Source organism: Pogonomyrmex barbatus, unplaced genomic scaffold, assembly GCF_055798465.1.
Source record: "Pogonomyrmex barbatus isolate J1 unplaced genomic scaffold, ASM5579846v1 scaffold16, whole genome shotgun sequence".
NCBI classification, from domain to species: Eukaryota; Metazoa; Arthropoda; class Insecta; order Hymenoptera; family Formicidae; genus Pogonomyrmex; species Pogonomyrmex barbatus.
The window spans coordinates 845,817-872,632 of record NW_028297112.1 but is presented as its reverse complement, the minus strand read 5'-3'; the positions used below and the strand labels follow the sequence as shown (position 1 = coordinate 872,632).

Below are 26,816 nucleotides of genomic sequence, written 5' to 3'. Positions count from 1 at the left end.
TCATTCAGCGACAGCTCTGCTCTATATGGCGTCCTCAACACCGACATATATTGCCCAGTGACGAAACCGTCACGGAGCACGAGAACGCTTTGTTGTACAAGAAATGTAATAGTAGAGCAGTAATAGAATTAAATCAATTATCCCGGACAAGCCTTCGCGGAACAAGTCTTCACAGACATACGCTTTGAAAGTGGGGAGAGAAGAGAAAACTGATATAAAAATGAATGATGAAATAACGCGATTCAGTAATGTAACACGAAGGAGGATCCGAAAGATATCCAATGTTTGAAAAATAATCGGATAGGTTTTTCGTGAAATGTGCTTGTTTATGAAAAATGTGTTTATCGATTTCGAGAAGAAAATAAATAAAAGTATAAATTAGAAATATTTATGATCCTGCAAAAATATAAATCAATTCAAGGAACAATTAAACAAATGCAATTAAAAGATTAATTTTTCACCTCGAGTGATGATGTTAACTTACAATTATATCGATCGATTTTTATTTATTAATAAATAAAAACAAACAAATGATATATTAATGGTTTAATACATGTATATTTATATTACTTTTAACTTGTAATTGATGTTTTATATGTATATACATACATATATGTATATATAAATTAAGAATAATTATCAATAGTTTATGAGATATTTTATATTTTTTCCTGGCATATAATATTTCTGACATAGAATATAAAATATCTCGTAAACTTTTTATTTTTTATATCCATTTTTTATAACCATATCTTAACTTTTAGCAAAAAAGCAAAAAAATAAGACAAATCAATAAGTACAGAGAAGGAATATAGTTGTTTTTAAAGAAAAACATACGAGTATACTTGTCGATTGTTAATATAATAAAATATAACCTTTTTTCAATCAACTATGTATCTTCTTTATTTCACTTGATTTATTTTATTATTCTGTCCATAAAAGTACGATTATTAGCAAATAAATCGTTTATGAGATATTTTATATTTTACATATCAGAATATGCCAGAATATATAAAATATTTTGTAACTATCGAGTATTTGATAATCGTACCGCACTCTTATATTTAAAATGACTAAAGGTATCGTATTACGTAACAAAAATATATGATCCCACTTAAAAAAATAAAAAAACCTCAACAATTCATTTGCAAATAAAACCACCTTAATCATATAATTCTCTCGAAAGCTTACATCTTTGTTTTGAAACATTTTTCCGAAAATGTTTTACTTTCAGGATGCTCGATTCTTTATTCATTTTAAAATACACTGAAACAGTCTTGTATATAAATATATAAGCATCAATTAAATGTATGAGCTTTCGTGCGATGGCGAAATATTATAAACTGTGTAACGTAACATAATAATTGATAATTGATAATTGATAATTGAAAAAATAAGTGGCGGATAAGGGTAGTATTAACGACGCGACACGTCACGCAGCGGGAAAATAAACGATATATTAATCCTACAAATCTATACGCTTATCTACTTCTTTGATCATCTTTTTACAGTTCACACGCGATATAGTCATTAAAATAGAATTCGATATATATCGCTGTGTCATTATTATACTGCTCGGATATATCGCATACCTCTTAACTCGTTTTATATTCGTGACAATGTAATTTAAAAATCGAACAGGTACTCTATGTGGGCCGTGGATGCGAGATATCGTTCAGAAATCGTAAGAGAAAATGTTAAACAACAAAGCAACAAGATTTTGTTCAAATTTATACGCTGGTTACATAGATGTGAGCGGCAAGCGGAAAAACGTATAAACGTATAAAAAACGTATAAGCAATAAACGTTTGTTTATGGAAATAACTTTTAATTAATTAGTGACGGCAATAAATATATTTAAAAATAAATTAAGTCCTGAGACTTAAGTATACAATAGCACATTAAACAGTAGGTATCATTTTATTCCATTAATAGTTGAAAAGAATCAATTATATTTTTGTTAAAGTGTATCAGTGAATAATATTTTTTATCTCGCGTTTATAAAATATATAATTATAAACATTATATTATTATTCTAGTCCAATGTCAACATGATAATTTTCTTGATATAACAGTGATATGGATATAATGATTTCTTGATATTATGAAATGTTAACGAAACCGTTAATGAAATTGTGCATTACAAGTTTGGCAACAGATATGTGATTATTTTATAAAGAACACATATTTACTTGAGCATGTTAATTGATATTGATGTTATCATCAAATGTATGTATCAAATTATGTTATTATGTACAATTTTGACATGCCATAATAAGGATATCATAAAATAATATAATACGAATGATATAGTCATACTTTATTCTATTATATGTACTAACTTTAGCGTATTTATACGCTACAAAGGTCTTAATAATTGATTGCCAAAAGTTATAACTTCAAAATAATATTAAAAATAATTAAATTTTCCTTAGGTAGGTCCAGTTGTTAGTTATAATGATAACACTGTAATGAAATCATAACTGCGTGAAAAAAATAATATATTTATGATAAATCTTAGTTTCATAGAAATAGTTATCTACAAACTTTAAAGAACTTCATAAAATTTTAAGATTTAAGAATAATTGGCCGATGTATTGAAAATGTGGATGTTATCTAATATTTTTTGAAAATTCGAAAATAGAATTTGGTCGTTAACGAACTTTCAATCGGCATCGATTTTTAACTAATTCATGATTAGGCGGGCATCTGATAGGAGCAGTTATGATTTGCCGAGATTCCGTTCCATTCCACTCCGGTTCCAAGGTCAGTGACAAAATCCTCTCAGGTTTGGTGGTCGAATGTTGGTGGAATAGGGAGTCAATTCCGGGCTTCACGATATCCTTGATTGTCTGCCCGATGTTGTTCAATGTGTTTCCGATATCATTCAAGACAGAACGCTTCGCTCGAAGGCTGCTGGCTTCTGTGGCGCACGTCAAAGCGACGAGCGGCAAAAGCACGTACAGAAAATGTTGGAAGAAATAAAATCTCATTTCTGTATGTCTTTCCCTGAAGGTGTGGAAAACTGCCACCTTAAACAACGACACGTTCAATATGTTATTGTGAAATATTTCCAATACGGTATTACGTTGGAAAAATCTGTTGTCTAATATCATGTTATTTATTCACGCTTTTTAAACTCTTGCAAATATTTTATATATTATTGTAATTAAGGACTGCTAAAGACTTTCGACGTTCCAGCGACGTTAAAACAATAATCATCTTTCTTTCAGATTACTTTCGAGTTTTTACAATCAAGAAAAGTAACACGATAGTTTTTTTTATCTCTATGTTATATAAGTATCTATGCACATAAATGTTCTTATAGCAGTAGATAAAATTAAATAACTGTAATATGATTAATTGTAACGTTTCGTAACGTCAATTTATTTATTTCAAATATCTTAATGTTCGTATAGAATAATAAGATTTAATAACTAATAACTCACGTGAATATACGAAAATAGAAGATAATACGATATATATCGCAAAAGTAATAAGATTAATATAATATATTATGTTACATTAATAAAACATGTAAAATATAAATAAATATAAGTAAAATATATAATAACGTATTCAAATAAAATATATTAAATTTGACAATTAAATTTTCTACATTGTAAAAATTTATTATCGAAATTTTAGAGAAGTATACACTAATAAAACAACTAATGGAATAACTCGTAATATCTATAAATGATCTAAAGTTGCAAAATTGGAAAATTTTTTATTTTACTTGGAGAAGATTTCAGACGAAATAAAACAAAATATATAAATAGAAAATGTGTAGTGTGCTGTTTTCTTTTGTCTTTCGTTTCGCCAGTTGCGTTTGAAAGTGATGCGCAATCGCGAGTAGAAGGTTACGTGTCGCGGAAAACGATGAATGGGTTGTCAGAAATGAGTTGTTCGGATCACGCTGGTGTGGAAGGTTCTTATCGTGAGAAATGAAGTAAAATACGAGCCTGTTCAGAAACATTTATGTGCACGTGCTCAATAATGCTTTCTCGCTCCTGTCTACGTCTAGTAGTCACGCGATTGCTTTCATCTCGTTTCGTTTCGCCACGGGTATGCATACGTAATGCATACTATATATTTTTTTCTACACGGTAATCGAATGCATACTGTAATGAATTGTAATGAATTTACAATCTCAAATCATATTAAGTTTTTCAAATTATTACAGCATCATCATCATCTAAAGCACGCGAATCATCCTTTCGTCTTTTCGTAAACAGATTTCAAGTCGTTTCGAAAAAGCCTCAAAGCCTTGATGAATGAATCGATAAATATGATGCTGATGAAATTTTATTATACTTTTTAAACACATCTTTTAATTATAAATACTTTTTAGTTTCTCTCAGGCATTACAAAGTTCTAAAATCAAATAATAAAATTTGAATGATAAAGTGTATTATTCGTACACAAATATTTGGTCAAACAATTTGGTAAAATCGAATTTGCACATAAACATGTTGAACAATATATAGAACACGAAATATTAATAAAAAAGCGCAATATCAATCTTATCAATCTTATATTATGCAGAAAAACAAATATGAAACTTGGCTGGAATATCATTAAATTATCCGCTTCAAATTTATCCGCATGGTTTGTAGAAAGTTATGAAATGTAATCGATACTTTTGCATTTTCTGAAAGACTTTATGATTATTCATTTATTTCCTGTCTTTGTTACTCGATATCGACAAGTAATCTAAAAGCAATGAGTATTACCATGAAAAATTTTTCACTTTGTTCCGACCAATTTACTTTTTCAATCATGTTACAGCGATAGTAATTACAGCATAGCAAGATGTCGATCAAGCTTTACGTGCCGAGTATTTCAGGGAAAAAGATTGTCATCGAAACCATTCTTTGACAAATCTGTAGTTAACTCATTCTTGATCTTCTATAATTTTAATTGACTATAATTTAGCAGATAATCTTTAAAACAAATTTTATAAATTTGTTTTATAATTTTATAATTTTATAAATTTTATAAGCTTCAAAAATAATAATGGTAAACTTGAATTTTAAAATAAACTAGCATATAAGTATAATTCAATCTTTTGGTGAGATCCAAAATTTATCATTAGCTTGAATTGATGGAGAAAAAAATAAATAAATAGATCGATAGATCTTTCTTGCAAATGGAAATAATTAATTAAATTTACGCTAAGAAAAATTGATTAATCAAAAAATATAACAAAAAATGCCCATTCTTATTCCCATTTCTTCAGAAGTCGGTAGTCTCAGATACACGAAAGCGTTAGATAAAATGAAGATAAGAAAGTTGAAAGAGAAAATGTACGCGAAAAAGGGATTCCCTACCTGGTTTATGTTTTTGCACTTTGTATGCCAAGGATGTTTTATATCTTGATGATACCTAGCTGTAAAATCTTGTAGTGCCCGCTCACAATATAATAAACTCACTTCCAGAACGAATAACGAACGTTATTCACAGGGGACACAGTCGTGGCGAAGGCTTTCTTTGAGCAACGACGAGACATAAATGCAAGAGCTTTCCCATCCAAGTCTCATTCCTCCTCTCGTTCCTCTCCCTTGCCGAGGAGAGAATGTATCGTTTTTTTTAACAGGCGGGTCAAAGGGGCGTCATTTTATCTAAGCGCATACGAATCTGTGACGCGATAGACGCTATCACACTTTTGCTCTCGTTTTCACGTTTTAACGTTTTCATTATCGTTCTGAATTCCTCGTTATTAATTTGCCTGGTAAATCCATTTTGCTATTTTGTTCTTGATTCTCCACGATAGATATGAGTTTATTACGTTATGTAAATAAAGCTTGGGAAGTCCCCACGAGTGCTCTTTCCATACATAGATTCCTTAATCGATTTGAAGTCAATATTGCAAACAGAAATGCTGACTAATCAAAACTCTCTTACGCTAATCTCTCTTACTTGATAGAATAAACAAGAAGAAAATGTTATTGCATAAATTTTATTATTTTTTTATACATTATCTTTTTTTTTTATTCTCACACAAATTCACAATTGCCAATTAACTCTGATGAAAATTATTAAAATAAATTTTACATTAAAAAAATCGTTTGTAAATTGATTGAAAGATCTATCTAAACGAAGCAAAAATCGAACATTTTTAAAAAATGTTATTTTTTTCCTGGGTGGTTATATTTCATATTAAAACACACTTTTCTTAAAAAAAAATCTACGTATAAAAAAATTTAAGTTATTGACTGTATTGGTCAAAGAATTTAGGCCGCTCGTTAAACTGGGTTACTTAAGCGACGTATACTCAGACACTCAGTTTTTATTGTTGGATATCTCTCTCGTTTTTTGCCTATAGTCGTGTAATCTGACACGACTACAGATCTCACGAGTATTACAAAATCCATGTACACGAACAACTTGTACCCGCATATTGAAAAGCAACTAAAGCCGTGCAGATAACTACACGTCGGTAATAACCATGTTACACTAACCATAGTGTAACACGCGTATCGGGTTTTTTGTAAATGTATATTTACAAAACTTCCGATATCATACATCAAAATCCGTATGAACTTTCGTAAAAAAGTATTTTGTTGTAGAGCGATAAAGACCATTTGTGATAACGACAATCAAGTGCTATTTATGTAAAATATTATAGCATTGTAAATAACTTACGTGATACATGTCACTTACACACACACACACACACACACACACACACACACACACACACACACACACACACACACACACACACACTCGAATTGATCATAAAAGTAGCAGTACTTGATTGACGTAACGATTGAGTTTTAAATATAATTGTGGGACATAAGAATATAACGGAAAAAGTACCGACAACGTTTCGAGTTGTCTTAGAATTGACACAATGGGCTTATTAATAAAATGTTGTTCAAATATTGTTTATGTTAAAGCAATAACACAGTAAAGTCATTTGTATTCGTCATCAAAAGAAGGACTCGCATCGATGAATATTGCGTCGCAAAATTCCGCGCTACGAACGAAGATCCGATAAATAATTCGAGTTCAGTCTTCCGTGGAAATTTCTTAAAATGTTTTCGTAAACGTTTTGACGCGCAAAATATATTTGTGCAAAATATATTATTTTTTTCTGCAGATGACTCATCATGCGCGGAATAAATAACAAGTTACTTCGCTCTAACTCGCGATTACTTATGTGTGCTAATAATTGTAAAAGAATTGTACATAAAATATTTCGAGATGGCTTCTCCATCGTCAAAGCGGAAACGGAAATCTTGCGCTTGCAGCACCGTTAGAGATTGCGTTTCCCCGCAAAATTAAAATTTGCAGTTTTGCTACAACAAATATTGCTTCGAAACTGCAAGTATGCTAGGAGAGTCTGGTCTTTATGGTCGTCCAACCGCAAGATAATTTCTTATAGCGCGCTCGAGAGCGAGAAATTTAATTGCTCAAGTTTGCTGCTTCATAACTTTTGTATCTTGGTACGTTTCAAGCATTGCATGAAAATATTTCGTCGCGCTCAAAATTTACAGGTTGCAGTTGCGACAAGTTCCGCACCGATTCTTTTCACACAGAGTAGTGAAGTACTTGGAATTTTTGAGTCATTAATGAAAACTCTATTAATGTGTACGCTTTATTTTTTATTTCTACTAATATTGAGTATCAACCTGTCGCGCTTTACACTTCCAAGTAATCTAAATACAATTACATTTTAAATAATACATTATAAGTTTATATAATAAGATCTTCTGAGACAAAAACTTATTATTTATAAAAATTTAACTGCTTATGGCAAATGATTTCATCAGCAATTTTACTTAGGTATTAGAGTAAACAATCGTAAATAATCTAATTTGTTTTCTGAAAGTTTACAGTGAGATTAAGTCATCAAGAGATTAAGTTGCCGTGATGATAGATGAACTTAATTAACGTTAATCTTAATTTAATCGGCCACGTTTCCGCCGTGTTTCATAATTATGTATACGTGATAATGGCCTTAAATTACGAGACAACAAATCAGATTGTTTAAGCATGCAATTTTCATATTCAATATTTGCACATATCGATCCGCGCACTTGGCGGTCATTTATATCGTTCGCATGCACGCCAATGCAACTTCCGAAAAAAGGAAGGAAATTGCATTCACCGAATGACAACGTGGAAAGTTTAATTCTTCGCTTGGTGCTTTCATTAAGTTCTCAAATAATTTACATTCACGCGCTCGTAAGTCGTTAGTATAATTTATGCACTTTTTATGCCGTAACGGTCACCGTAGCAAATATTTCATCCATGTTGATCGTTGCTCAGAAACAGTTGCTAAAAACTGTACGGTGCGAACGTGACTTTTTTAATTTAGAAGAGAGCAGACATTATTACTGATTATAATTTTTGCATTGTGCTTTTTACATTGGCGCTACGCTAATTCTTCCGATTATATATTTCATTTACAAGGTGTAAAAATAAATATATTTAGTTAAATTTCTGAAATATTTTTATCAACGGAATTTTGCAGAACAGAAATGTATACGTTGTACAATTCTTTCTCTTCCTGTCCTATTACACGAGTTAGTTTTAACATCGCGAAATTATGACAGCGTCAAGCGAGAAATTTGCGCCTGTAGTTGCACGCGAAAAATTTGCCGAGGCAATTATCGTCGAGGTTTTATTTCCGTTAACAAAGTTTTTTATCATCGTCGACGATCGCGCATCTACACGCAGTGGGATTTAACGCTTTTAATATATTCACGCGTGACTCTGATTCATCTTTACGCAGTGGGAATACAGAGAGTGATTTATAAAACGAACGATATAACGCGTGCGATAAATTTGATTTTCTTCTCGGTAAAATCCGCATGAAAAAAAAAATTCCAGACAGTTAATCAGCGCCAGAGTTAATTAGCGCGTGATTAATTAATCGTATCTCAAGGTATCGAATCGACCAATCTCTTAGGAGTTTGCCGAGTTCCTTGGTTTGGAACTTTGGATTAATTAACCTTTTGAAGATGTAACGGGCAAATTACGAAAATGATCTCAGTGGGCTTAAATGCTTACGCGCGAACAACCGCAACAATCACAATCGGCTCTTTAACTCATTGTTAGACGCACTCGCGAGATCGGTGAACTATCAATTAATCGTACTCATACAATATATTTTTGACGTGTAGAATGTGTCGAACCTATGTTCCCATTTTCAACTTGTCACTTCATTTTAATTAACGCAGGAAGGATTCGATCGATTATGACATAGAGAAACATGTGCGTTTTCCAACACGTGGAAATTGCAGGTGCGCGTTTATCGATAGCGAAACTATGCGAGATAAATTCGAATATTTTATTTATACAAATTTATCCACTATCGTCATATTTCCGACTGATAGTAATACCTGTTACTTGTTTAGACCACAGAAAGTATGGATAAACAATCTTGAAATGAAATGTATGTTTAAAAAAAAATATTATTTATCAATCTTGCAATTTTTTAGATTTTAGTTTTCATTATTTGGCTTTACAACAAATATATAAATATTTTTATATAAATGTATTACTATTTATATCTCCGTTTTTTTTTTTTTTCAAAATTTACCAATAGAGTTTCTCAACTGTTTGATCCACTGAGCTATATCTAAATTAGAATATGGTAGATGTCATTTAAAGTGTCTTAAATCATTTGACCATAATAAATAATCTTTTCTCATCATCATTATATGATTTGATGTGTACAAAATTATTTCTTCAGAAGAACTGAAATGACATCAAGATTAACGTTCCTAATTAGTTTTGGTACGAAAGTTTACTTTATTCGGTTTAAAAAATGATCTATTTTATATAAGTACACTTTTCCTATCAGTGAACAAATCATTTAATATATATGTCTTTTGATTATTTGTATATTCAAAAAATGTCAAATGAAATATCAAAATAAAAAAGATATACTAACAAAAAGAAAATAAAAGAAAGAAAAACATAAATTAACATGTTTTACAAAATAATTGTAGCCTTCGACTTTTTTCAAGTATTTGAGGATATTATATGTTCAAACTAGATTAATAATTTAACAACTCTTGCAATGTCGATAGGTTAAAAGAATATCCGTACATTAATTGCTTGGCATCTGCTTTACTGCGATAATGTAACCATTTTGCGTAAAATTATTTTACAACCGCGTATATTTACGTATAAAAGCTGATCAAAATTGTCATATTACGACGTATATTATCATAGAAAATCTTAATTAACTATCTCACAAACATTATTGAATTTTTTCCTACTTGTCTGAAGTTTGTAACGACAGTAAAAACTATTAAGCAAAATTTGTTTCAACAATGTCTTATTTATTTTAAAAAAGCGAAAACATTTTTAGAAGAAGAAGAGATTTTTTTTTTAAGATAACAATCAAATATAACGTCTGTGTACGGGTTTACTTTACGCAAAAATTTTAATTTTATTTTAGTCTATCGCCGACACGATCGATACGACGTTGCATGCGATTAGGAAATTTTCGTGAAATTAAATTTCCGCGAGAATGAACGTAGTTTAGGGGCGCTTCGATATAGGTATACACAGGTAATGTATCGCGCGAGAAGAGGGATAATAATCTCGCTATGCGTGTCGTGTTCAGGATTGCAAGTATATATATATATATATATATATATATATATATATATATATATTATATATGTATATAATAAATGCACGTATGCGTGCGCGTAGGTAGATGAGTAAACAATCAATTGAGCGAACTTAAGCGAACAACGTATCTATAATTGTAAACTGAAAGCAACGACGCAAATTGGGACTAAGATAATGTCACGAATGCGATGTCATTGTCTGATGAGACTTCCTCTTGCGTATTCGCGCATTCGCGTGTGTGTCACTTTGGACATAACCACAGGCGTGTATGTATGTATGTATGTATGTATGTATGTATGTATATATATATACACATATATATATATATATATATACACATACATACATACACGCTCACGCACACACACACACACACAAACGCAGGCCGCACACGTGGCACGATGGTACATATATATGCGGTATACGTATGATTTGCCGGAATCGGCTTTGCGGTCGACCAGCGAATATATCACTGCAGCTTTTGTAGCTTTGATTCTGATCGCCGCGACGAGAGAATTGAGGGTCAGCGGTGCACCACCCGACTATTTTTGTACCGTAGATATCTATCCGAAATGAAGCCTCTGCATTGGCTTTCGCGCTGTTCCGCTTGCGACCACTGCTAACGGCACCCTCTTTCGAAAATTGGCACTTGGAGCGAAAATATATCAAGGAGGATTTGAAGCTTTTAATGGCATGGATTTTTATAGCGCGCCCTCCTGACATATAAATCGTTGCTTCTTATTATTTTTATGAATAGAAATAAAAAGAATTAAAGGAGCTTAAGGATTATTACGCAGTCTATCAATTTTAAATATGTTAATTGAGAGAACAATTTAAAAAGTAATATATGTATAATAATAATAATAATAATAATAATACTAATATGAATCTAATGTTGCATCGAGGAATAAGTGGAGTAGCCTGAATAAGCAGAGAATCATCAACCTAACCTGTAGCAAGAAAAGTGAAATGACATAATCCGTTATTCTTGGAAATTGCAGAAAAACTGTGAACTACCTGATGGACTTCTCTCGTTCCCATTTTAAAGCCACGTGGATTTGCATTTAAGTCAGTTGATACGGCCGCACGTATCGAAACCTCGGAAATCCTCGTTAAGCTATTAAGCGAGACGCGATCTTTTCCTTATTCATTGGCAGAGGCAAGCAATGAAAAATAAAGTTTGCCTCCCAATTATATTAGCGCCAAACGTAAAAGTGTTTTGCGTTTTAATACACGTAAACGTTTTAGTTTCTCGAGAGAGAGAGAGATTTCAAGCCGATCTCTCAAGTAACTTTACCGCATTATCAAATCTAATTGCAGTGATTGAATTAACAGAGTTAAATTAACGAGAAATTAAACAACGAGAAGCCTTATCTCCAGCCCCGCGCGTTATAAACAGAGACGTAAACATGTCTCATGATCGTCTTCTTTGGACGGGTGAGAGTCATTGATCCATCTTATCTCTGCGCGATCCCATTGTGTCTGACGCTTTAACGAGTGCCGATGGGACCCGTAAGCAGCCGAGAGCGCAAGAAAGAAGGGTTGAAAGAAGCAACGGCGCCGGCATCGGTTGGGGGGGAGGGGAGGGGGGGGAGAGAGGGTTGGAGATAGAAGGCTAACACGTAAGGTGGAACGGTCGTCGGGTAAAGGGGGGGGGGGCTCTCTCTTTTCACGGCCGGTATTAAAGCCATCCCCGCGTAACTGGCACCGAAGAGTCCCCCGGGGAACGCCACGGCATTCGCCGCGGCTCCCGGAGGATTTAAAGAATGGAAAAGCTTGCGTACCTTCGCGTAGACGCCAGACGCCCTCCCTATCGCGAGAGCATGAGCGGGACGAGTTAAGGAGAACAGAGCTCTTGGTGCGCGCGAGCGACGAAGTAGCGTGTAGTCGTGCGAATAAATAAAAATAACGTCGCTCCCTGCGAGAGACGGGTGGTAAATGAGCCGTTCCTCCGTGGATCATTTGTCACCGCGCCCTAAGAGCGCCGGGCGCGCTGATATTACTGTTGCGAGCCGAGGGTGTCATTATGCGACGATGGTCGGTCGATCATCAGGCATGCGGCGTTTATGCGGACGTTAATTGTCGCTATTATTTCCCGTTGCTGTACTACACACCGCGCAATTACGCCGCGCGACCCTCCGAAAACGCCAGGTTTCACGTGAAATGAAAAACTCAATGCTCAAAAACCTCGAAGCTTCTTACGATGGCACCTTGCACACATTTGTATGCGATATCTTGCATATTATATGTTGCGACGACAAATTTATTTGCATTCAGTTTAACATTTCTAGAGATACATCACGCGCGCATCCGCAAATTCAGAATTGTCATCCGTCATAATAATTCCTGATTATCGTAATTACATTGTAATTGACGTTCATGACTGGAACGCTCTGATGGACAATTTATCAATTCAACCCATTAGTGGTAATTTTAGTTCACGGACATTATAGTTTTATCCATTTCTCGAAAATGTTATTGACAGGTGGTAAACCGAATAATAACTATACAGCGACATTTATTGATTATAAATCATACTTATCAGACGATAGAGGTACGCATAATTTATGAAATAACATAAATGTGATATAACTCTTTAATGAAAAATACAACTTGCACCTGCACAAAAAATTTTAAACTTGGCACTTTGAAATTAAAATATTTTCTGCATTTTAGAGGAACCCGAGAGTATTTTTGTGTGTATAATTATTATACAATACATATTTCATGATATTCATCTTAGATTTTTAAATCTTTAAAATCGCAAAACACAAATTTGACCAAATATGCATTTGCATATCGTAGATTTGATTATCGCGATTTTATTTTGCAAAGGCGAATTAAAAGTTTACGCGGTATAACGGTATGGTTTATGATGCGCCATGCGGCGGAAAACAAGGCGAGATATATTAGCGTTGCGGAGTTTTTTCCCATATGACTTGTAACTTTAACGCGAGAGCGACTTGGAATTTTCGAGATACAGCGGAATACAGGCAAACTGCATGAAATATATGACGGAATGCCATTAAAAGAGCTAATGAGTATATACGCCGTATTACGCATTTCTGTTTTAAGCGGACGTACTGCCGGGATTTGACGTTTCGCCTTTCTCGTTTACCACGAGATTCGTGCTGTAGTTGTCTTTGCGTTTCGCCCCATGAATACCCACCCGTGAATACGGTGAGCCACTTTCGTGATTCTGCACAGTAGGAAAAAGTATCCTTTTCTACAGCATCCTTTTTCGTGAAAAATTCAAGTACGCGTGTTGTATGAATTTTTTAAATCTAGTAGAAATGTAGTATTATTTTTACTTCTTATCAGCAACGTACAGCTCAATACAAGTCAAAAACTTTGGTGCCATACTCGAGACTATACAACAATATATGAAGGATAAAATTTTGACGTTTTATTATATCTTTATTAAATGGGGCGATTCTTTTTTTCAATTGAATGTTATAAATAAAGTAAAGAAAGAAATACTCTTATCTTCCGAATCTTTTGGGAAAAGGAAACATTGGAGGAAATTGAAGGAACAATGGAAATAAATAAGGATTATTTCACGTAATGCATTAACACTGATAATAAGGTGAATCGGAAAATTAATAAGATTGAAAAATCGACGTAGTAATGTCGCGTCGACGATTATCGACCTCTCATATATTGGAGAGAAAAAAAAAAACCAGGATTCCTCCAAATCGAGTGTCCGATACGCGGTCCATCTCCGAAAGAGCGTTACGAGAAGGCTTACGGAATGACAAAGAAGGGGAGACGTTATCGTTCACAGGCACGCTTGCCTTTTTCGCGCCCCTCGTCCCGGTGAGTACTTTCATTTTTGCGCCTTTGGCAAAGTCTCTCGACGCAAAAGCGGCTGTAGCGGCCTCTCGTCTCTCTCTCTCTCTCTCTCTCTCTCTCTTTGTGAATGCGTGTCGAAGAAAGGAGTCGAGAATGGTCGGTAAGTGGCAAAGAGATCGGAAGGAGAAAGAAAGTTGTGGGCTAAAGCGAAAAAGAGGGCAAAGAAAGCGACGTTGAAAGGGGTGATTGTTCGAGGGGTGTGACTCAGGGTCCGACCAACATCGGAGAAAACGGTTCAGTGGAAATAGTAAGCGAGCTGCCCGTCAGATAGACGTATGTACAGATAAATCGACAAGGGTAACACGATGACGGCAACTTGATATATACCGCGATGTCACATCACGATAACGGTATTTCAAAGATATTCATATATTTTTAATTATAATTAACGTATCGTGTTTATATATCGCACAAGCGGCACTTTATTCTTATTGTCACGTCGACATTCACATAATTAATTTTTAATTTATTATCTTTTGCATGTTACAACATGTATTTTATATATAAAATGGAATTACGAGCAACGGATATTTGCAGATGTGTACAAATCTACCGAAAAGATTTTAATCGACTCGAGGTGAATTTTTCCATACTAATTGAGTAATAAAAGTATTAACGAATAAAATTGATTTCGCATTTCCGTCAAATTTTTTTTTCTTTTGCGCGTTACGAAAAAATAGCGTGGATATTTTACGCCGGTATCGAGAAGCTTTTGACGGAAAGGGCAGAAACGAGAGGAGTCGAATGAGCGGGAACGCTCTCTTGCAAAGAGACGCAATATCCTTTGGAGAGGAAGGGTCATTCGAATCGGGGGGAGGGGGGGGAGTGGACAAATAGAAGGAAAGAAATGCGGGAGAAGAAACGAGAGAGATCACGCGAGCTTGGCGCGTTCGCGATCGTTACGCCCCGAAAGCACGTCTCGCGCACAAAACTCTCTCCTCGCACCGGTAATACAGATGCCGCTTAATAATTTCTGCGAAAGTTAACCCGCGCGCTGTGTTTTTTTTAAATTCCCACAAGTATTTCAACGGCGGCGAGTTATTGCCGCGACAAGAGCAAATGGCACGCGGACGTGCCGCGCCGACGCTCGACTCGTTTGTGGCGAGACGTTAAGACTTAACGCGGAAAATTCCCCCCGGAGAGAGACGGCGACGGTACTAAAGTGGAACATGATCGCGCTTAGGGATATCGGGTTTCCGTGGACGTTGCGAGAATAATGAACGATTCATCGAGAATTACACATGTACGTATCTGCGTTAAAAACTTTATTCAGCCTCCCGTTTATAGATACTCCGATTCAACTATCATCTTTCGTTTGGCTAATAAAATTGGATACGTTTAGAATAATTCCCGACAATTCTTTAGTCAAAAATTTTTTTTAAGTTTTGTTTTAAGTTTTTTACGTAGATTCGTGAATTCGACGAAAATTCGACGAAAGAACCAGAAATCTTATTTATATAGATAAATCTATATAAATAAAATTCCAAAGATAGGATACTAATATCATAGAGAGATGTTTGCGTTTATAAATTCGTAGACTGACTTGAGACATTGATATTTCTCATGCTCTTTGAAACTCTTGATTCTCAGATGTTTCGTTTTTTATGTGCGCGCGCGCGCGCGCGTGTGTGTGTGTGTGTGTGTGTGTGTGTGTGTGTGTGTGCGCGCGATGTCATGATATGATATTGTCCCAAATCCTATTATTTAATTTCGAGTGTATAATAAATTTTTGGATTTAGAGATTCCAGAATTTCCCATGTCTCTATACATTCTACTTTCTGAATTTACAAATTTAGAAACTTGGTTCACAGTTCACGGATTTTAAAATTCGTAATAATCTTTGAATCCATCGAATTTATGGAATTTATGGAACAGTTACATAGATATATGTTATCTCTCAATGTACAGTGTCATTACATATATGAAACGTCTCTCTCAAAGTTTTGTATCCCTAAATTTATAACTGTCCCATTCAGAGACGAAACGAATTTGCAAGCATTTAAAACTAGAGATTCTTTGATTCACAGAAGTTGCAAAGTCTACTTACGCTTAAATTTACAAATCCGAAAATTTATTATGCGCTCGCGCATCCCTTGTGGTCGTTGATCCTCTGATATATCGAGGTTAGACACATTGTTTCGCAAAGCGATCTTTACACGGATTATGTTTAATACTTGGCGATATGTGCTCATAGTGCGCGCGTTTACTATCAAATATCGCTCGCAAATATCGTCATCGTAGACAAAACGAGTTCTAGAACTTTCTAGATAGTGTCATTACCAACGAGTTTTAAGAGGAATATCAGGAATTTCCATCGTCGTTTCTGCCAATTGTATCGAGTTATCCTCTAATCCTCATGATTGTGTTGCCAAACGACGGAACGCATGTGTTATTCAGTGATCGCCTAAGCAATTAAGCTCGGGCACGGACGTTTCCAAATTGAGTTCGTGTTCAGTCGTTCGTGTTATAACGCTCAGCCTGGACATTAGTTATATCCTCGAAAAGGGTTTCGCGCGATTCGCGAATATCAATTATTCCTCAAGCTTTAAAGGGAATACATTTTGCCGACCTGTAAATGCGCGGCTCGCTTTTTACGTTTCTCATTTTTCCCATTATATTTTATGAAAATAATTCTACGCACACTTTGAGAAACGCGCTTTTTTATTAAATATTCCATTTCATTTAAATTTTTATAAATATACTTTATAATATATTTATTTTTACATTTTTATCGACAAAAAGATCTAACTATCTAATCTACAAAATATTGTTGTCATAACATATTGTTCATTACATTGATAAATAAGGCAAAAAGTCAAAATCTATTGGAAAATAAATAACGTAAAAATAAACTTTAGGATTATTTGAAACTGAAATTACAAGAAAATATGAAACAAATTTTTGAAACAAATATTTATGACAACATTTGTATATAGAAATATTAAAGACGTATAAGAAATATTACACGCGTATTCCTTCGATTTGAAAGAAACGATGAGATATGCATGATAAATTACGCCTGATAAATTACAAGATACAAGACTTTGAAGCTTGCTTCTCAGACTCCACAGGGGAGTCTGCTGGTTCATAACCACTTAAGGCTAGTTGCCCTTTCGCGAAAGGGTGCGGATCAGGTTGCATTTTGCGTTTTGGCGGCAACATATCGCGCCGTGGGACGGATGTGGCAGATATCTGTGCCTTCCGCATTTCCCCTTTGACTCCGTTTCCCTCAAATCTGAAACGAGCTTTCAACTCAACATTAGCAAGTCTTATGTCCTAATGCTCGATACTCCATTCCGGATCTCGCGAAAGCAAATCGGAGAATATGCAAAATAATTAATAATTATTTAATTACTCACTCAGCGTAAATAAAATCGTCATTTGTCGTCTATTATTGTAGATCCGCGATGTACTTTTCCAAAAAAATTTCCAAAAAAAAGTAGAGAAGCTTCCAAAAATTCCGTAAATATTTTAAACAGCTCTGACAAAAATGCTATGTGCTACACAAATGTTAAAATTTGTGTTCATATAAATTTATGACATTTTTCTTAAATGTAATTTTTTGGTTGCCGAAGAAAGCGAGAGTTCATCGTTCATCGCTTGGAATAAAAGGATGTAAATTCGAAAAGAAAAGATACACATGCACATACGCACGCACGCACACACATATATATAATTTTCCTCGCGGTAATGTTTTCTTCGCGAACATCTTGAAAAGCGCTCGAGACTCTTCGCTTCGATTCCCCCTTGTCGGAAACGCGCTAACGATAAAAGGGATAGAAAATTCGTCGGATGTATCGCGAAGAATATTTAAGTAATAAGATGATCTCGTTTCCGGTGGCGTGTCGGTGGCCGCAGTGTAGTTGCCGATGTCGATCGAACACGCCCCGAATGCGAATGTAAGCGAAACGAAATTGCAGCAGCTGGGGCTGTTCTCCCTCCCTTCCACACTACCCCTCCTCCCCCCCTCTCTCTCTTTCTCTCCTCCCTCTTTCGGATAGAAAGAGGATCCAACCATCGAGGTCGTTGATTAGATAGATGAAGAGCAGCTCGACCGAACGCGGTAATGCGAGCAAAAGAGGAGGGTTGCGGAAACAAAATTTTTCGTCCGATACAGTTCGAAACAGTCGAGAAACTGTTTGTTGTATCGGTGGTCCGTGGGGGGTGTGTACGCGACTTCCTTTTCCCCGCACGTACCTCATTTTTATTTCGACTCCCTAATAAAAGCGCGGACTCGATCTAATTTCGTTTGAAGCAATTTGTTCCTCCTGGGCCACTTTATTCGTTCCGCAAAATCATGTCCGTTTTTTTTTTCTTTTTCTTTATCTACCTCTCACTCTGGTTATTATATAACCAGTCTGCGGATATATAACGGAACGCACTTCAGACAGAGTTTGTTGAAAAAGACTCAAATCCCCAAGATGGAGAAGAAGATTTTGGAGAAACGGTACTCCTCGTACAGAGGAAGGGACGATATAATTTTCAAGAAGAGAGCTGAACATCGCGGTACATCGTCGTCGCCTATTTTAGATGGACTTCCGAGTATGGTCCGAGAGATGGTATCAATGGGAAAATTCCACAAGTGCGGTGGAACTGTTGTTTCGGCGCCCGAGATCTGGCAACCGAGATTTTTGCCGAGAGTAACAGTCGTCGCGCCAGTCACGAGAGAACTCACGAGAGAAGAATAAGAAGGAGAAGAAGAAGCATAGGAACGGAGCGGGTACGTCACGGTAATGGTACCGGAAACTACACTTACCCGGGAGTTCCGGCGCGCTTTGAGCCTTCCTGAGCTCTCGGGTTTCGGCGCACTCCAGCTTCGGCTTCTTATAGTTCGCGCTAACGGCCATTCGCCGCTCCCCGCTATATCCGAAATCCATGAATCCATGAACTGTCGTGAGTCCCGGCATCGCAAAAGTCGGAAAGCGAATTCCTTACGGAAATTGGAAGGGGCGTATTTATTGCTGCTTAGCGATTGATGCCGGAACATCGCTTCCCTCGCTTGAAACTTCCGAGAACAGTCGCAAATGTGGAAATTTCAGATATTTATCGTTACCCGAGCACGATTTTAATGCGTTTCTTATTCCACTATTTTTTTTTTTTTTTTTTATCATTTACCTATATCTACCCGCGATACATAAATTGCTGTTTTTACGTCAAGTGCTTTCATCTATTTGTGATTCGAGACTACTTTCGTTTGTCTTTAATTCAATCATCTTAATGATCGTCTTTCCTCGCTTGTATTATTTCGTAGCTTGATTAAAAAACATATTAAAATAATTCGCACAATGTTTATTCTCTACAATGTTTATTTATACAAAACAGTTTGTACGGAATGTTAGTTCTTTAACGAAGTGATATATACGCTACATTCGCGCGACAGAACGTTATCTATTTCGCGTTAGGTTCGCGTTAGAAATATAACATTTCATAAACCTTTCTCATTTTAAACTTTTTTACTTTTGAAAATTGTTAATACACAAAATATAAAATGTGCATATTATTGCCTCGATTCTAAGATCTAAATTTGTGTGGGCAACTCGGCGTAAAATAATTCCGCGATAATATTGGCCCCTCGCGAGAAAGGATCACAAGTTTTGCCAAATAGTCCGTAATTGAGAGAACGAGCACGATTTCCGTTACACTCCGTATATATATCGATCGGTATTTGTGCGTGCCAGGTTTCTATCGGATTAATAGCTTCTTAATTTTCTCGCGCGCAAATCGGAAGATTTACAGCGTCGGTTCCCTATAGATACCGGGCATGCAAGCGTTGCGCGCTCTCTGCGATATTGGTTCAGCTCGGTCGCTTTAAACGAACGAACCGTTAATGCACTCTGACCTGGTATTGGACGAGCCATTGTGCAATGGGGGAGCGTGTAAATAATTTCTACCCATCTACCTCCGCGCTCGCAATACGTACGGGCCGTTTCAACGGGGAGATTTTAAGGGAGCAATTTATAAATTCTCTCCGTGGAACTTTTGTCAAGCGAAATGGTAAAATAATTAGAAACAATTGCCGGAATATAACATACGCGGAACGACGCGTATGACGTGTTGCGATGCGATCGCGTCAATGATTAATTGACAATGATTTGCGTCTAATTCACTGGCGTGGCGATTAATTTTGTCGGCACGGCAGTTTTGCAATTGCTACGTGTTGCTTACGATAATCGGGATTATCTCTTTACTCGCCTGTAAACTTTTGTAAATGTGATGTAATTCATTTTTTTTTTTTATTCGAAATTATTGTTATATTTATATTAGGGAATATCAACGATCATTCCGATTACGGATTATACATAATTCCTGATTTTGAGAGAAAAATAGAAACAATATTACAAATATTTTTAATAATTTTTAAACCAGCTGTTCTTCTGTAGATAGATTTTATATATTTTAAATAAATAAATAAATCAAGCAATATAAAAAATATATGAAATTATTATAGTTTATATTATATTCTAAATTCGCCAAAAATTAGATTGAATAGGATTTTTTGTTCAATTGTATCACAGTTTTAGTTGATGTATGATTTTAACACTTATGGAATAGGAAACAGCAATATTCAAAATCAAGATTTTCAATTTATATTATTAATTATATTATTAATTATTAATCGATTACCGTATATTACATACATACGTTTGGAATTAAAGATAATGCTGCGACTTGTGTAGTCAAGTGGATTATTATTGGCAATAATTTTAGCTTTCTTAAATGAATTATGATATCACAATTTTTAATACGAGTGTCAATTTTGTTTTAATGTTACGAGAAAATCCATTGCAAAAATAAAATAGTGCTCTTCGATAATTCTATAAATATAACTAACATTTTCCCATTTATATCTGTGTAATATATAATGTGTATATCTGTGTAGATATAACTGTGTAGATATAATACGTATATCTGTGTATATAATTTCTTATGCAAATATCTCAAAATACACTTCTAATTTCTTTCATCCTTCATTCTTTACAAAATTTTTCAATGTATAATGAATTGATAAATATTAATAAATATCAATGTTTAAAGTAAGCTAGATTTAAATAAGCTAGAAAATAATCTAGATTGGAAATAGTCAAAGTAATAAAAAATTAAAACGTGCATATTAAAACATATTCTGAATTTGATATGACTTTTATATAATAGATATCATATTAAAAATTCCATATTAAAAATTACCGAGACAGCCATGATTTGATGCCATGATCCTATGATTTAAATAACGCAAAAGCAGTAAAAATTAATTTAAGCTACTATTTTCTTACGCGATCGATTAGCTTACATGCTAAATGACAATGAGATGCACATTAAAGTCTCGAATATCCTACTTAAGCGTTGAAAGATTGAATCATTATGTTATGTCGTCTTGTTCAGAGTGCGCAAAGTCGTGTCTCAACGAAGACATGTCACGAAGTCACAGCGGAAGTCAAATTTCGTAATTTTGCACAAGGGCCGAAATTTACGTTGTCAGCGGCACGAAGCACTTGGGCTACAAATTTATGGGTCGGGTTCTTCAAACAAGACATACGTAGAGCACGATTCCTCGTCCGTTTCTAAGCGTGGGAGTAAAATTAATTAAGCAGTCAAGGACAAACTATCTGCTAGACATATCCAGGGATGTGAACCCAGCCGCCCAATTTTCAGTCGAGGCATATTGCGCTTCCCCTCCACCCCCCCCCCTCTCTCTCTCTCTCTCTCTCCTCTCCCTCTTTCTCTGTCTTCCCCATCTCGCTCTCAATTTCTCTCTACCTCTGTTCCCCGGCCTTCCATCCTTTGTCATTTTCCCTTTCTCGTCGCGGGATTATTCAAATGTCGTCTTGTCGCGTATCATCCTCGAGAATACTTTCCAAATTGTCTATTAGTGTCCCGTCAGTACTATCCTACCCTTTTACCGCATATATTTTACTTTTATTGCTCCAATTCAAGGGATTCGGTGAGTTGTGTAAAGACATTTGGTAGGGGTTAGTTATTGAGTTCTTTGAAAGTCGATTGGCCTCACCGCTGCCGTGGAATCGCGCTGTCTTCGGAACTGAGCTTTAATTGAGACATAAGTCGGGTGAAAATGTTACGATCTGCAGAAATCTTTTCGCGAGGTGATATAGGAAAATTAAGATACTCGACACAGTTATCTTGTAACAAGCAACGTCAATTCTATTAAGAAAATCGCAAATACGCTAAAACGTACAACGTAAAATAAACGTTACTACCGTTTAATAATAATTTCAATTTTGCGAATTTTATCAAAAAAGTCATCAAAACGTCATTAAGAAAAAATTCTTTTTTTTCGAGATTCCTTACTAAATTCATTTTGCAAAGTGAATCAGGGAAGCCACTCCTATGGCTTACTACTTTCCTGTTTCACCTATTCCGACGACTCTGTTGTTTGCTATGCATCCTTTCATTTGCATTAGCCTGCCTTAGGATAAAACTAGAATTTCCCTCTATTTATCATTCCGGTTGGAGATTCGCGTTGTAACGCGCTGTTGACCGTCGCTCTTCTTGTCATAATTTTGCAAAATTTCCACAGACACATCGTGATCGCACAGAGTTCTTTTACGTGAGTCTGTAATCTTATTCCATGAAATATAAAAATTTGTAATGTTTATTAATATATATTTAATATATACATATATTTGAAATTTCTATATATGTGTCTTATTATATATAACTTTAAAATAAGAAATAAATCGTACATGCATTTTAGGTTTTAAATAATATGTCAGAACGACGATCATTGTTTTGATTACTCGAAATTTTGATAAAAATAATTTACGCGTGAACGAATAATATCGGCTATGAAAAATAACGATTATAAAACTACCTGTTTTTTTATTGTTAAAAATTAACAGCGAAATAAATTTGTTGCCAGCTATATCAAATTTTTTATTCCTTTAAAGGAAAATATGTTTTTTTTTTTACAACAATCAACAAAATAAAGCAAAAAAATATTAAAACGCTTACTCATGAAATTCTATACATAACGTAAAAGTTTCATATTTCTATTTTTATAAAATATACATTTTATGTAATTATCATACTTGAAATTATTAATTATTATTGCAATATTATTAATATTACGGCAAGATATTATACTTACTATTAATAATATAAAATAACATATGATATATTTAAAAAAAATGTAACAAAGTCTATATACAGTGTATAGCTGTACGCGGCAATATTCGTGTAATCTCTCGGAGTAAATAGAATTGAAATAAATAGAGCTGATTATACTAAATGAGAAAGTACTTTATTAATTTGCAATTTTTGCAATAATTAATAAGTTATATTGATTTATAAAGATTTGTGAATAACCGTGTGAAAGGACAGTTCAGTGTTACGCACACTCACATTCGCTAAGCGCGCCGCAAGATGTTTGGAGATGTGACTTATAAATAATAAAGTATCCGTTTCTAAAGTACACACTTTTTCAAACATCTTGCCTAGAAATTTGTAAAGCTGCGCTATTGTTCACATTGCGGACTCACACACTCATTTCCGAATCGTTATAAATTAAAAACTTTATTAATTATTTCAAAGTTCGCAAAATGACACAGGACTTTTCTACTTGGATTAATCTACGTCACTTATCCACAAAAAGGTGATATGTCTATTATCTATATTATCTTTCATGGATATATACATAATGTGAATGTCTATATACATAAGGACACACTGTATACATAAGGAGTCTTACATGAACGTGCTTACATGAACGTACTTTTAACCCCAGACATTTTTTATTAACGTATTATATAACATTCACACAGCTTGATAAAATATCAATACGTACAATACAATTTGATAAAATTTATTATAAGCCTTTTTTACGAAATATGAGCAATTTGCTCTTATCAAAGACAAAATTATTAATAACGTATTTGCATGATGTCGTCTCAGCACGCATGATAGCAAGTCAAAGCACGCAACAATGGAATATCGTTTTCAGCAGTTACAAGTACAAGAGAAACTCCTCTAATAACGGCATCCTCTTCGCAACTATCGTCATTAATTGCGTTGCTTGTTGCTCTTACGTTAAACATTCCTGCGGGAGTGCATGCATTAAACCCGCTGGCGTTTCTTGTGCCATCATTAGCAGCGCCTATCATAAACGTCGCGTACCTCGCATTGTTTTCAAGATACGTACGAGAGACGTCCGGACATTAACGTATGATAATTAATAGAATGTTATGTCGCGAGATTGGACGTGCAAGAAATTTTCTCGTCTATAAGTTTCTACATACGCGCTGCGCCGTGCACTCCAGTATTATTATTCCAGCATCCGAATTTTCGATCGTTCTTATTGTTTTCGCCGCATCAATCTATACTATATTCCCTTTTGCACTGCAAAGTAAGAGGAAAGAATCCTCTTTTCTCTCTTCTCGATAAGATGTAATCAATAATATATCAGACGTTATTATATATTATAAGCGATTCTACTTGCTTCAAAGAGAACGAGGCTCTTATATTCCTTAGATGCTTCCAACTATTGTCAGCCGAAGGTTGTTGGGATCAATTTTGTATGGAATAGACAAAGTATGAAATTTATTACACGCAGTAAAAAAAAAAACAACTAAAAATCCTTTCAAGATTACAATTTAAAAATATTAAAAAATCATATAGATTAGACGTCCGGATGAGACGTACACTTGTACCTTTTTACAAAACGAGTACGAGTATATTGTTTTTTTGATATCGTCGCGATAGGACCATCCTCGATAAACCTCGATAAACGTAGCGTAGAATCGTTAGATGGAAGTACAAGAGAGACGGAGAGACAGTTTGTTCCATGATGATAACGCTCGAGAAATCCGGCGGTTCCCAATCAACCATCAGCTCGTCTACTCGAGCGTGCCGTGACCAACATTCAGCCCCCTTGTAAGTGAAAATCGAGAACACCTCGGCGATTCCCCAAGCGAGTTTCTCGAGCGACTTCCAAGTCCTCTCCCCTCGCGGCCATCTTCTTCCCCATATCTTTCTCTTCTCCGCCCTACTCTACCCATCTCTCGCAGTGCATCCCTTTACGCTCGTACTCATCCTCCGCCCCTGACGTGCAGCACCGCGACGGTACCGTCGCAGTTGCGGCGGCCTCATCTCAACCTTCTCTCCTCTTCGACTGCCAACCCTTCCCCGATCCTTTATCCCTTTCCAACTCTCTCTCTCGATGAACGGTTTCCGCAGACATCGTCCGCACGGTCTGGGGCCGTTCCTCTTCCTTTCTCCCTCTTTCCCATTTTCACTCTGTCTCTCTTGTACTTCCTTCGATCTTGGGATCTATCTATCTTTCCGCTTACCCCTGTGCTCCTCGGTGCTCCGAGGGGGTTGGCCGACTGGCTGGCTGCTCGCCTGACTGCTTGCCCGACTGCAAATCCTACGGTCTCCCCGCTTCTTCCTCTTCTCCTTATCCCTCTTTGTTCCTCTACCTTGGGGGGGGAATCTCTGTCTCTTTTATACCTCCTTAGATCTCCCTTCCTCCGCTTCTTTCTCTTTCTCGTTTTGGTTCCCTCTTGCTCCATAGTTCGTGCCTGTAGCGCGCGCACCGGATATAATACGATTCGAAATTAAACTTCCGTGGCACGCGCGGCATCCGAATAACGCGAGCGGCTGCCTAAAACAGTAAAGATATTACGTATTATTACGATGCTCGGCTACGGGTACCGTCGTGGCGGTGTTGGGTTTATGGTGGAAAACATGCGCAAAACATAGGATATCTTTAGAGTGAAACGCGTATGTTGCGCTATAGAATGACCGCGACGAACGGAAAATCTCTCCTCTCTGAAATGTCTTTTTCGACAACGCAGTAAAGGCGCGTTGAAAATCTTTAAATTTGATCTTGAAAAGTAATCGAAACAACTACAACTTAAAATTTTTCGGCCAAATTAATTTTCTACATAACGCTTTGTGTATTCAAAAGAGGATCTCTTCGATATTTCATTGAATAAATATTTTGAATTATCTACTTCAAGCACATTTCAAAGGACTGCAAGTAAAAGTTTAGAACCAGAAAGTTTAGAAACAGATAATTTCTAAAGCAAATTTTTAATAGTGTAAACTGTTAAAATTTTAATATCGATGTTATTTTCATGTGATAAACTAAAAATTAAAAATCAACTTTAATATTATTTTTCAATAAAGAAGTAAAAAATTACAATTAATAAAAGTGGGCAAAAATGAGAATTAGCACGAAAGTGGGTGTAAAGTTTAAAATTATAAAAGTCATTATTAAGTTATCATTAACAAAATACTTAATTTTGATTATTTTTTTTGAGCCATTTTTAATTGATAACAACAGCAAGTTTGTCTTCCGCTTTCATAAGTTTCGAGCGATAAGGATCAATCTGTGTTAATAAAAAAAG

At 35.2% G+C, this 26,816-nt stretch overlaps 1 protein-coding gene across 1 annotated transcript in view; it reads right to left on the bottom strand.

Moving 5' to 3' along the window:
- The window catches only part of CARPB (Carbonic anhydrase-related protein B), a 39,377-nt gene extending 13,482 nt beyond the window's left edge, over window positions 1-25,895 (bottom strand). Inside the window, exon 1 of the mRNA XM_089073933.1 lies at window positions 25,755-25,895. The gene's annotated coding sequence lies outside the window, so the exon portion shown is untranslated. The remainder of the gene's footprint in view (window positions 1-25,754) is intronic.
- Window positions 25,896-26,816: the final 921 nt, after the last annotated feature.